This window comes from Chelonia mydas, chromosome 1 (assembly GCF_015237465.2).
Source record: "Chelonia mydas isolate rCheMyd1 chromosome 1, rCheMyd1.pri.v2, whole genome shotgun sequence".
In the NCBI taxonomy this organism is placed as follows: Eukaryota; Metazoa; Chordata; order Testudines; family Cheloniidae; genus Chelonia; species Chelonia mydas.
This window is the reverse complement of record NC_057849.1, coordinates 236747334-236760262: the sequence shown is the minus strand read 5'-3', so window position 1 is coordinate 236760262 and position 12929 is coordinate 236747334. Positions and strand designations below refer to the sequence as shown.

The 12929-nt window shown below is 43.8% G+C and overlaps 1 protein-coding gene across 27 annotated transcripts in view; it reads left to right on the top strand.

Annotated features, from left to right (window-relative positions):
* The window catches only part of CALD1 (caldesmon 1), a 237455-nt gene that overhangs the window by 110161 nt on the left and 114365 nt on the right, over positions 1-12929 (top strand). The window lies entirely within an intron of this gene.

Below are 12929 nucleotides of genomic sequence, written 5' to 3'. Positions count from 1 at the left end.
TAAATTTGGCTGCTTGTGGAGGGACACAGAGCTCCCCTGGCCCCGGGGCTGCATTGGGGGGGGGGAAGAGCTCCTTTGGCTCCAGGGCTGGAGGAGTTGTGTGCCGCCCCCTGCAGCCCTGGGCCAGAGGAGCTCTTTCTCTCTCTCTCAACCCTGACTGTGGCCCTGGGACTGGAGGAGCTCACTCTCCCTGCCATAGTCCTGAGGACAGAGGAGTTCTATGCCTCTGCCAATTATTTCAGGGGAGGAGGGGGCTACGTCCCTGCTTGGCCCCCCCTTGCATATGCCCCTGCTCAGTTTCATGATTTTTTCTAATGTAAATAGTTTAATACTAAAAGTGAGGAGGCATGAAATAAGTTCAGGTTTCAACAATGATTGTAAGCAGAAGAGCCATTTCTTACCTTCCTTTGGAAAGTGTTTTGAGATCTACTAATGAAAAGTGCTATATAAAACCTTAGTAGTAGTCTTTTTAACAAGGCTCCTCCTACAAATTTTTCTAGCCCACTTGGATGCAGGCAATCCTGAAACTCATGAGAGTCTGAACTACTAAAGTTTCCAACCCAAAGGTCAGATTCTGCTTTCATTGCAGTCAACAAGGCTGGGCTGCAATGTTGCTGGGTCATGAAGTTCAGATAGCTGTGAAATGCTTATCTAAACTTTATCAGCTTCTGGGCAGAAGGTAGTGTTGTGCTTAAAGCAGGGCACTGAGATCACTGCTGTGCCTTTTATTCCTAGTTCTGCTACAGACTTCTTGTGAGTCCTAAGGCAGCTTCCTTAATCTTTCTGTGCCTCAGTTTGCCCATTTGTAAAATGAAGGTAATACTGACCTATCGCATGAGGGGCTGTGGAGATTGTCATTAACATTTGTGCTTTGAGATTCTTGGATGGAACGTGCTATTGATCATTTTCTGAACCAAGTTACTGATCGCACATGAGTAACATGAAGACGCTTGAGTAAATCCTCCTACTGCTTTCTGAATTAAGAATTCTACCTGAGCCAAATGCCCTCTTCCTATATGTCTATATATTTGAAGGCATCTTAGCACCATTACAACCCAAATAGCAGTGGAACAAATTCCAGGAGCAGCAGGAGACCACTAAGGGGAAAAACTCATTAACTGCCAAGGGCAATTCTTTTGCCTTTTGTTTAAATGGGACTGGAAAATATTCCCAAAATACTACATCTGTATGCAGAGGAATAAAGATGGAAAAGAAGAAAAAGCTATCTTTTAAATTCAGTAGGAGTCTATTTTAATGACTGTTTAATTTGCCAGCTGGCATTGTGTTGACTACTTGCTACATATATTTTAAGGAGACCTATGTAGTGCTTGGAACAAAGTTTATATTAAGTCAGAGAAATTTAAATATTAAGAAATTGGCAGGACTAGTTTTTGGTACTTAGTAGAAACCAAGAAACTGCTTAGTCATGTCCATAGATTTGTATGTACAATGCAAGAACCATGTGCTTGCAGCAATAAGATAGAGGATATAAATTCAGATATGTACAGAACAGAGTTTGATAGATGTGCGTGTCTTTATAATTGGTGGAACCCAGATCATATCGTTTCCTAACTTAGTATTCCCCATAAAATGGTTTGATTATGGAAGAGCCCACGTGACACCTTTTGGTCTGTTGGGACCCAGCAGAGGAGAGTTTGTTATTACTACTTGGTGTCACTGAATCCTCCCCATGACTGCACCTTGCAGCCCTGCCTGGATTGAAGCTGGTGCAGTCCCTGAGCTGAGTTTAGCCTAGGGTATCTTGCTGTGTGGTGTCATTTATTGTATACTTTAGAGTATGTGTGTTTTATTGTGGGTATGTTTCCAAAGCGTTCATGTGGTGTTTGTGGCTTTGTGTGGAGGTATATGTGTGAGATTTAATAAGAACTTAAAGTGCCACTTTAATTGTGTAATTAGCATTCATAACATGTTTATTCCTGAAAGTGCAAGGAAATATCAAGAAATGTGTCTTAAGTTTCCAGTTACTGGAGCATGACTGGGAAGCAAAGGACAAAGATTTTACTGCAGACAATCCTCTTCTTATGTTTATGGAATCATTTAAATTAATATCTGACCTGTCAGCATTTACTAATAGCAAAGAGCCAACCTCAAAGGGTTGGAAGGTTTGATTTGGTTCAGTTAAGCCCATGAAAGTGTGAATGCTTCACTGAAATTTATCCAAATCTTTTGACTAAAAAGGGGATGAAGCCATAAAAATTGGGTCTGGATTTTGAGCACCCCAAAACTCAGGAGTGTTTGGATGCAGGGGTTTGGTTTTGGGCCATGTGATAGGGTGCAACTCACCACTCTGGTGCCTCCTGCTGGCATGGGAATTAGTTCTTCTTGTCAGTACACCCTCTTCTGGTGGTGCCTCACCACTGTCACTCCTGCTCTGGGACACACATCACTCCCAAGACCACAGCATCCTCTTCAGTGACACAGGCCTCTGGCTGTGCTGCTCTGTACTCCCCACTTCCAGGGGAACATTGCAGTCCCTTAGTCTAGCACTTCCTCAGTGGGGAGTGTGTGTGTGAGAAAACTCAGGCCCATCCACTACTCCAGATCCCAACCCAGGGACCCTGTAGATGGCTGCTGCTTGTGTCACCCCTTCTGAGTCCTCCATAGATCTCTCTGGGCCACTTCCCCATGGCCCCAGCACCCTCTTTGCCCTTGCCTCAGCCTGCATATCTCAGCAGCCTGCCAAGAGCTGCCTTTAGCTCCTCAGGTCTCTGCCCACAGCACTGCTCTGTCCAGGGTGCTTGCTGCCTTCAGCCTGCAAGGCCACAAGTCCTCCTCCAGGTCCAGGGAGTGACTGAAGCTGTTCTGTGCTGCAGCTGTTCTTATATGGGCCTGCCCAGCCCTGGTTGGCTGCTCCTATAAGCCCTTCTGTGATTGGCTGACTCCTGTGCAAGCCTCCCTAGGGCTCTATTAACCCCTGAGAGCCCAGTGTGGGGCAGGCGCCCCGTCATAGGCCATCATAAAGATAAATGCCATTTGCAAAATTCAGATCTGGATTTCAAACAACCTCAGTATTCACAGATGTTAGAATCTGAGGTTCTGGCCTGACCCCCCTCTCTGCTCCTGCACCTTCCTTCTCCACTTCCCATCTTCCTTCCTCAAGCCTCTCCCAGTCAGATTTTCCCCAATTCAATCCTTCTGTTCCCGTGACCTGCCGACACCATCTCCCCAACACGTCATAGGATTTTAAGGATATCGGCTGAAGGAGTATCTCTCAAACTGGACATTATTAACTCTGTTGGGCAAGCTGCCTTATTGAAATCTTGGGAGCTCTGGAGTTCCCATGGGTCAGAAGACCCCAAAGCACACATTCACTCCTACTCCAACATGTGACCCTTACCATGGGTACCCTAAAATGCATGAGATTTGAAGGCAGAATTCAGCAGCGACTGACAGATATGCTGTAATGAAAGATGAGTGACTAATTTTCAAGAAATAAAGTACCTGACAAATTTAAACTTTTTTTTTTTTTGATTCATGGCTGCAAAGAGATTGAAATTTCCTCAAATCTGCTTTGTATTCGGCACATGTATACATAAACTCGACAGACTGATTGCAAACAGTTTGCTGCATGTGGTCAATACTCGGTATTCTGAATCTGAGCTGTGTTGGTCAATTGAACACATAAGTCACATGCTTCTGTTTCTTATTCTTAATTGGGTAAACCTAACACTTGTAATCATGAAGAAGTGCTTGAAGACTCTCAGGGAGAATTACAGTTTAGTGAAAGGTAGCAGATAATGAAAGATATGGACATGTTTTGGAAATGTTAAACTTTTCCTTTCTGGACCACACAGGCCTTGTCCAAGACACAATTCCTAGAAAACTTAAGCAGCTGTAAGATTTATTGGCTTGATGCATAGTTTAAATTTTATTTTCCCATGTAACATTCACACAAAGTAACTACATATGTCTGTGCACTCTTAGTGATAGCTGTGTAGAGGATGATGGTCAGAGCCATGTGTTGTTTAACTGAATCTTGGCCAGAACTCTGGTGAGGGGTTTTGGGAACGCTGCTCCCCCTGCTGCTTTAAGCAACGTGCAGTGCTGTACCAAATACGCTAGGCATGTTCTATGTACTGAATTATAATGTTCCAACCATGGCCACAAAGTGTTTGCCTGTGCATGTGTCATCCTGTTTGGGAAAAGGTACAGTCAGATCCTTGTCATGCTTGGTTAATTGCGTCTCTGCAGGAGCTCTCTTGAGGAGTTTTGGAAACACTGTCCTGCTGCTTCAAGCAGTGTGCCATGCTTTATATAACATGACAAGTATAGTGCACTTCTGGGCTGTTATTTTCTGCCATCAACATAGCCTACTTTACAGGCTTCCTCACCGCTCCTGGGTTCTCTGGTGACTGTCACTACAGAAGCTGTCGTTCCTTGCCTTCACATGACATACTGGGACATGCATAGATCATGACACACATTATTAAAAGTGACTAATGATTTTGGGTGCCTCGGTTTCTGGGAAAGAGGCCTGATTTTTCATAGGGAGAGTAGGCATCACATGCTGAAATTCAGATGCCTTTAAGGTATCTTAAGTAGGGCACCTGAAAATAGACACACCAAAATCATGTCTGAAAATTTAGATCCACGTACCACAGTTCAAGGTAGGTTCACGTGTGCCTGCAATATGCTCTACTTTCCTCCCTAATTATATCCCCATATTCTGAGTGAGTGATTGGCCTCCAGGACCCAGCTGCAAATCAAAAAGGAATGGGAGACTCCCTGGAGACTAATATCTTTGCTTGGCAAGAACAAAATGGGCTTAATTTACTATAGTTAGGAGCATTTGAAAATTGTGAACTGAGCAAACAGTAGAAAATGCCATTAAGTCTACATGGGAAGACCCATCCTTTGTGGGCTTCCATAGACTTCCATGAAGTTCCATCGTGGATTAATTTGACTCCAGGTGCACACTTTATGTGATCTACACTGCACATGTGTTCATCTAGCTAAGTGTACAGCTGGCTGAAATGCACCCTGGTTTGTTCAAGGAATGTACAAGTGCAGTATGCAAAGCCATCAGCAATTGGTAGTTCTATCAGCTGAATTTTTGGGGTTCAAATTGGTTAAAAACTCTTTGGGCAGAGCTGGTGGTGAAATTAACAAAATATATTTTGAAGGAAATGTATTAATTCATCTTTGTGGGTTAAATTCAAGGTAGTAAGAACCCTCAATTCTCAATAGAGTTTAGCAAAAAGAAAAGGAGTACTTGTGGCACCTTAGAGACTAACCAATTTATTTGAGCATGAGCTTTCGTGAGCTACAGCTCACTTCATCGGATGCATACTGTGGAAACTGCAGAAGACATTATATACACAGAGACCATGTATTGTTTCATGGTCTCTGTGTATATAATGTCTTCTGCAGTTTCCACAGTATGCATCCGATGAAGTGAGCTGTAGCTCACGAAAGCTCATGCTCAAATAAATTGGTTAGTCTCTAAGGTGCCACAAGTACTCCTTTTCTTTTTGCGAATACAGACTAACACGGCTGTTACTCTGAAATAGAGTTTGGGGGATTCAACATAATGGCGAATTGGGCTCTACAGTTGTTGTATATCTTAACAGGAAAAAAAGGCTTAAAGGCAAAAATTAAGCCATAGTAAGCTGTCTGCAGAGGACCTATGTATTATTTTGTATTTTTTTTCTATTACACATATAGCTTAATAGATTTGTGCTGTAAAATGGATTCCGGAAATCCATGCAGCGTTTGCACTATGGCTGAGTTAATGTTGCTGTTGGAACTTCACCTTTTGCATTTCCTGACTTTTTGTTGTTTTTTTTTTTTTTAACTGTCACCTTAATCTTGTATTAATGCAGGATTTGAGAGATGAAGAGAAGGAACACGAACTGAGTGGGGAAAAAATGTGGATAAAACCCACTGACTCACAAATAACTTAGTAGTTTAGATATATTGTTAAAACATGGCGAGGAAATTTAGCATGTCAGTGAAAGACCAACAACGCTTCCATGAATTGGGTTCTGTGTGGTCAATTGCTCTGCATGTTTCCATCCTGAGTTGCAGCACTCACTACTAATTGCAGTTCTGGGCCCTCAATGAGCTCTGCTAATGCACGTCTGTCCATCAGTTCCTCCTGCTGGTCAGTCATAAAATCATAGAAATGTAATGCCGGAAGGGACCTTGAGAGGTCATCTGGTTCATTTCCAAGTAAACCTAGATCATCCCTGAGTTTGAACCTATGCCTCCAGACATAGGCGTTGACTCCATGGGTACTATGGGGCTGAAGCACCCACAGAAAAAAAATAGTGCCGGGATCAGTTTTCCCCCCCCCCCCCCCCGCACCTCCCACCCACTGGCAGTCCCACCGATCAGCTCCTTTCCCTTCCCTTCAGTACCTTCCGCCCGCAGCCTCCCCACCAATCAGCTCCTCCCTCTCCCTCCCAGCACCTCCCACCTGCCGGCAGCCCTGCTGATCCCCTCCTCCCCCTCCCTCCCAGCACCTCTTGCCTGCCACAGATCAGCTGTTCAGTGGCGTGTAGGTGGCGTTGAGAGTTGGAGGAGGAGCGAGAGTGGGGCGCGCTCAGGGAAGGGGGCAGAATGGGGTGGGGTGAGGCGGGAAGAGGTGAGGGCTTGAGGAAAGAGGTGGGGTGGGCCCTGGGGCAAAGCGGGGGTCGAGCACCCCCTGGCAACTTAGAAAGATGGCGCCTCTGCCTCCAGAAGATGTGAAGTCAAAGTAGTTAATATTTCATACTTTGACATTAAAGCTGTAAGTAAACTTAGCTTGTTTTCCCCCTCTCCATTGACTTCAAAGACCCTTCTTTGGAGTTGAATAGGAGTAAATGTGGTCAGAATTTGGTAGACTCTTGAGGATGGCATAGTAAGATCGTGCTGCATACATGCAGCTTTTCCTAAGCTTAACTAGCCACACTGTTTGTTTATAAATCCATCTTTTAGTGCTCTTTTACACCTTGATTCTGCTCCAGTTAAACCCAATGGCAAAACTGCCGTCGACTTCAGCGATGCAGGATTGGCCCTTACGCTAGAGAAAATGCATTCTCGATCCTCCATGTAGGGCCTGATTCTGTGAGCTGCTGATTGTTTTCTGCTCTGTGGTTTCCTTGGGAGTTGAAGCTGGTCAACACTTTCCCAGAGGCAGCCCCAGTGACTTGTGGGATCAGACTGTGAATTTGCAGCAAAGCCTCCAGTAAGGTAGAGTTAGTGTTAGCATTCTTTAGTTCAGTGCATGGTACAGGTATTCCAGTAATTGGTCTAACATAATATAGATGGATGGCTTTGTGTGGGGAAAATACAGGCAATTTTTTTGTTTTACATTAAGCCAAAAATTACTAGCGAAAGGGGAGCAATGAAGCTAATTTGTTGACAGACAGGGTTCCCTTCCCATCCCTTGAAAGCTTGGAGACAATAAATATAAAGAGGCGCTCGTTTGGGGCTGAGTGTGCACGGTGCTGAGCACTTCCTATAAACTGCTGTGTATCTTTAAATCCCTTTGATTTCAGGGCACTCTGCAGCTAACAGGCTCAGTCATATATTCAACAGCTGAAATAGTCTTTACTTATGATTAAATGGGAACTAAGGGGATTCCAATTTCCAGTGCTTTCTTCTTTCAGCACTGAATGCCAAATATTCCCTCAAAAACAATACTGACAATGGGAGGAAACTTAACTGACATGGCATTTCTGGTTCCGACAACGTGTATTGAAAGAACGGGAGAAATTTTGCCTTTAGAAGTGTATGTACAACTCTCAGTGGCTTTGCAGGTGTGTATTTGAGGTAAAATAGCAAGTAGCAAGACCAGCTTCTTAAACCCTGTGCAAGTGCAGTGACATCTTGTGGTAGATGCTACTGCAGAATTTGGCCTTTTGGGTGAAATCCAGACTGTGTTGAAGTACATGGGAGGTTTGCCAGAGACTTCAATGGGACCAGGATTTCATCCCTGGTCTTTATGTTAGGAACTATTTCAGTTTTGTCTGATCTTTGGGGACAATAAATTTGGAATATTTCTGAGGACACTCAAAGGGGAGGGTCATAGGTCACTCCTTCTGACATGAGAACTGGTGTCTCTGCCAGCAGCCTCCAGCTATGCTGCTTCCTCTGTCTGCTAATGGGAAACCATCATTAAATGTCACCACAAGCACATTTGGGTCCGGTACATGCAAATCCAAACGTTAAAAGAAAATTCTGGTTTTCCTTGGACGGAGTTCCCCCCCAAGCCAATGGTTCGCCAGGCTGACACCATTAAGCCATGTCAGTTTCAGAGCCAAGGGTACACAAGGGGTGATGTGGCCAGCATCACGTCTGACTACCTTTGACTGTCCTAACCCGATGGAGCAGGTAGCTATTTTACAGCTGAGTGAACGGGAGGGCGGCGGCCTTTCAGCATGAGATTGATCGAGATGTGACCTCATGACTTTCGGAACTGTAGTTGAGTGCTTTACCCACTCAGCTACCACAATATTAACACCTAGTCATGCACCTTTGTCTGCCTTGGACAGATAGATAAATATTTATCTAATAGGCAGAGTCTGCCAGGCCCTAATGTGGGTGTGCAGTGAAGAACGGAGGAAGTAAGGAACTTCCCTCTCCTTGCATGGATCACTAAAGAGCAAGGCAAAATTGTCATCCCTGTGCACAGAGAATCCCTAGAGAATGGAGAGGGATGGAGAGTGTGGATCAGTGGTTTCAGGTGGGTTTGTACTCAGCACTGTTAAGTTGTGACTCCGTTGCCGCTACCCATTCAACTACGGCTACACTGCGGTTTATGCTCATGGTAACTCGGTGAGAGCAAGTGCAAGGATGTGTACACAAGCAGGGGAATCACACCCATTGTTCACAGTGTAGATGTAACCGCAGAGTGCAGATGGAAGTAAAACCAATGGAGAGCAGAAGGCAATCTCCTTAATTTGATTTTTATGAAGCTAAATATTGACTGTTTTTGTTGTTTAGGTAGTTTGCTTCTGATGAATGTGTTTTAAGAAGCACAGTCAGATGAAACAAAGGATGGGCTAAATTAAAACAAAACTATATGTTCACATGACCTAATGTGTTGTTTTTGCCTTGAGTCCCAAATGAGCTATTCTGTTTGGGAAGGAGCAAAGCTGCTTGATTTTTTTAAAGGTACAAAAGTTCAGTATCTGCAGTCAACACGAACAGTTGGCCAAGTTTTACAGTAAGGCCTGCAGATGTGGTCACGTGAAAGTAACTTTGGAGATGAATTCTTAGACCCTGTTTAAATGTCAGTTTTAGTCTTGGTAATGTAATATTGCTAGCTGCTCCTAGTGTCTCAAAGTACAGTAGATGCTTAAATGGGATGTGATATTTGGGCAAATTCAGCTCTGGAGTAACACCTTTTGACTTCAATGGGAGTTGTGCCCACTTATAACAGATCTGAATTGGGTCCAATGACATATAGTTTAAAAGGAAAAAAAACAATATTTCCAAACATTTTCTGACAGATTTTCATAGAAAACAGATTTTTTGTTTTTATTGAAGATAGACTAAGGAACTCTAATTCGCCCAGATACTACTCTAGAATACTTGTTATAGCTGCATTTCATGGGTGCCAGTTTAAATAAGATGTAGTTGAATAAAGAGACTTGCTCATTCTTCCACTTTTCAGCTGCAGAAGGAGACTTGAAAGGGCTCTGCTCTCCTACCCTGGGTGGTACTTGTGGTCCCGTAGATGCCAGATCATGTGCACAAGTAAAGCAAGGCACTCTATACTTACAGAGGGCAGGATGTACTGTAAGGTACTGTACTGGAAAGAACCCCCTGCATTCTTAGGGTTGTCAACTCTGACTGAAGCTATTCTGTGAGTTTTTTTTTTTTTTCCCCAACATGACATAATGTCATTTTCTTAAAAAATCCTATTAAAATCTGGATTGCTTTCAATAGTCACCAGGAGATCAATGCTGATTCTGGGAGACTCCAGGCAATCCTGGAGGGTTGGCAACTGTATGCATTCTACGTCAGGGCTATGGAAAACTGAAGGGGAGGCAGATGGGCCATAATGTTTTATTCAGTTCTGTGTAGACATTTGGCCTGGTAGGATGGAATCTACAAAACTGCTAATAATTTTGATGAATGTGATAAATTCTGGTAGCCTCTGCCATGGACCCAGAGGCACAGGGGAGCCTTGTGCATTCTCACAGGATGTCAGCATGGGTATGGTGTTACCACCTCAGTATGAGTGGAAAGTCAGCGTACCAGCTAGTGCACTCATGATGCTCTGTGGGCTCAGGTTCATATCATGCTGGTGAAGGGCACACTTCCCCTCGCAGACCTCCAGGATAGGACAGACAGAATGGCTCGGGCCATGTTTGCTCAGCCATTTGAGCTCTGATCCATATATCTCCAGTGCCAGAATTTCTTCCTTTTATTGTTTATATGACAGTAACACCTAGAGGCCACAACTGAGATCAAGGTCCCATTGTTCTAGGCCCTGTACAAACATATAGTGAAAGACAGTCCCTGCTCTGAAGGGCTTCAATCTAAACAGACAAGAGGTGTGAAGGGAAACAGGCAAGAAGAGTGAAAGGGACTTGTCCAACGTCACACAGTATCGGTATCAGAGCCAGGAATAGGACTCAGATTTCCTCTGTTGAAGTTCACTGGACCATACTAACACTCAAATCAGTGTCCTTAAGAACATAAGAATGGCCATACTGGGTCAGAACAATGGTCCATCTAGCTCAGTATCCTGTCTTCTGACAGCGGCCAGTGCCAGGTGCTCCAGAGGGAATGAACACAACAGGTAATCATCAAGTGATCCAACCCTGCTGCCCAGTCCCAGCTTCTGGCAAGCAGAGGCTAGGGACACTTCTTTTATTTATGTTATGTTATTTCAGTTCTCCTGGAAACATCAACCCCAACAGTGAGAATGCTCTTTACAGCATTCTTGCCCCTCAATAATCAGGGTGCAGGAAACTGAGGCCGGAAATTGGGTTTCTCATTTCTTTTATAATCTCCTTTCTGCTCTAGTCCCTTTATGCTGTTCTATCAGTATAAAGGGTCCATAAAAGTGGACCCTAGGAAATAACCCTGCATAAATGGGGTCCCCCGGCAGTGTAGAATAAGGAGAATGACACTATGCTGCATCCCCATTGCTGCCCCTGTCATTGGAGGAATGTCAGGTGGAAGAAGGAAGGGCACATGGCTGGAGTGTACTGCATTCTGACTCTCTAGGCTAGCTGAGCAAGTGGGTAAACTTGGCTTAAAAACCACAGTGGCGTAGCAATACCTTGGAGCTGGACACCCTTCCTGTCTTTCAAATCCAGGAAGCCTCCTACACTGACCTCCTCACAGACAATGGGCCAGATTCACTGCTGGGAGTAAACCAGCAAAAGAGCTTTGGCTTCAGTGGATTTGTGGTCATTTGCACCAGTGGTAATCACACCTTGCCATCTGCCCAGACATTATCAGGCTGAAGGTTTCTGTATGCATTACAGAGTCAGTCTAAGGACAAAGGATCACCAGATCATCTAGTACACAAGAGCGAGTGATCTAGCACTAAGTAAGTTGCTGACAGTTCACCAGTGGGTGCAAGCTTTCAGGCTGTCTGCCTTGAAGATCACTGAAAGGAAATTTGCAATTGTTTCATTGTACTGAGAGAAAGCGGAAAAGCATGCCTTGGCATTGTGCCGTCACCAGCGGTGGCAGCCTGAGAGTACTTTGCAATAAGTAAAAAGAAAAGGAGGACTTGTGGCACATCAGAGACTAACAAATTTATTTGAGCATAAGCTTTCGTGAGCTACAGTTCACTTCATTGGATGCATTCAGTGGAAACAGTATTTTCCACTGAATGCATCCGATGAAGTGAGCTGTAGCTCACGAAAGCTTATGCTCAAATTTGTTAGTCTCTGAGGTGCCACAAGTCCTCCTTTTTCTTTTTGCAAATACAGACTAACATAGCTGCTACTCTGAAACCTTTGCAATAAATAGTAATTCTATATTAGGGAACATGCTCTGCCTCTGTTTCGTGGCTCCAATAGGTTGAAAATGATGCATAAGCACAGCATCACTGTTGCTTTCTAAGAGCTAATTCAGTACAATGGAAAGGTGATTGATAGCCATAGAGACTTAAGGAGTTTATTCATTCACAGCAATGCAAGTTTCCACCTCCTCACTGCCCAGATATTAAGGACCTGATCCAGCAAAGTACTTAAGTGTGTGCTTAACTTAAAGCACATGAGTAGTCGCAGTGAAGTCAATGCTGAAGCACGTGCTTAAAGCCAAGCATGTACTTAAGTGTTTTGCTGAATTGGAGCCATGGCAGAGATGAGAGAAAGTAAGAAATATTTTTTTCATATTGTCCCCAGGCATTTGCCAGAAAGAAATTTTTTTTTTTTTCATGAAATTTGCAAGAAATGGGTAGTTTCACATAAAGTATATGATCTTCAAAAGCGTCTGGTCAAGTATCTTCACTGGATCCAGTCCTCTTTTGGGATTCTCTGCTGGAAGTCTAATCAGAACTTGCTAAAAACGCATTCAGAAAAGCTATATTTCTATTGTAAAGGTCAAAACTGTGCCAATAATCCTGTTCTGTGGTGAGCACCCTTTCAAAAAACAGACACCCCCCCCCCCCCCCCCAAAATCCCACTCCTACCCCAAGCTGAGTTTTTACCCCCAAAATGGAGATGTGCTAGAGATTCCCTGAGGTCCACTAAAGACTTCACTATTGTTGATTTTGATACGGAAGATGCTCAGATACTGCAGAGGTAAAGCTTTAAGGCAGATAAACAGATTTAAAAAAAACAAAACAAAAACCCTTCAAATAATTAATGAATGCAGCTTCTCTTTGTCTCTTTTTTAAATTGTAAGCAGTTAGTCTCAGTTGAAAGGCAGCTATTATCTGAACTCTTTCTTTTCGCAGTGTAAGTGGCTGTTCTTGTACTAAAGAGCTGGAAAATGTTTTTAAGGGAGGGGAA